This window comes from Arachis ipaensis, chromosome B06 (assembly GCF_000816755.2).
Source record: "Arachis ipaensis cultivar K30076 chromosome B06, Araip1.1, whole genome shotgun sequence".
Lineage (NCBI taxonomy): Eukaryota > Viridiplantae > Streptophyta > Magnoliopsida > Fabales > Fabaceae > Arachis > Arachis ipaensis.
The window spans coordinates 14,171,306-14,172,256 of record NC_029790.2 but is presented as its reverse complement, the minus strand read 5'-3'; positions in this window follow the sequence as shown (position 1 = coordinate 14,172,256).

Below are 951 nucleotides of genomic sequence, written 5' to 3'. Positions count from 1 at the left end.
TAATTGTAATAATTTGATAATAAAACTGATATAGAAATAAGAAAAAAAATATAATAAAATAATTTTTTAAAAGAAAAATATATAATAAAAGATATTTTGAAATCAAAAAATACAAATTTTCCTTTATATATTATATGGATATTCCTAAACTCGAAAAGGCATTGCTTTCTTTTTCATATTTATTCTTGGTTAGTTTAAAAAAAATTAAAAAAATCTATTCTCTGAAAAAGTCAGACCAAAAGTAAAATTTAACGACGTCGTTTATAACAAGCAGGAACAGATAACCGCCCAGCGTCTACAAGCATGACGCAGTTACACTGAAATGTAGACACGTTTGCATATGTAAGTCAATGTTTGCTACCAGATGAGTCATTGGATTGAATGCTTACGCCTTACAAAACCTTTCAAACGCAGTAAGGCACGATCAAACAAAGAAGGCATGTAAACTGGGTACCAACAAAATAACCCAACATTAGTCCAAGCACTAGCATATTATTACCGGACAAGTAAATCAATATCTCAACAGTCAACATTGCATCATCGGGAACTTCATATTGGTATATCTTTGAACCCTTAACAATATTCTACCTCGCTAACAGAATTGCAGCTCAATGTATATAACTCAAACCAAATAAGATTTTTAAAACCGATATTCTATACGATATCCAACACCCTTCTACACAACATGTACAAATAGACAGAAGAAAATGGAATAACAGCTGCGCTTTTAATCAAAGGAGAACCAACAGAACAAAGTCAATTAGCCAATAATTTGGGTTTCTCGCCCCAGCCATTAAACAAAGTAACGGCGAGACATGCTTCACAGAAGCAGAGCACTAAACAGCAGAAAACAAATCCTTAAGCATCAAAAGAAATGATCACTAACACGTGCTTTATACAAAGTACATTGAACAACTAAGATCACTTCGAACTTCAAACATTTGCGCAAGA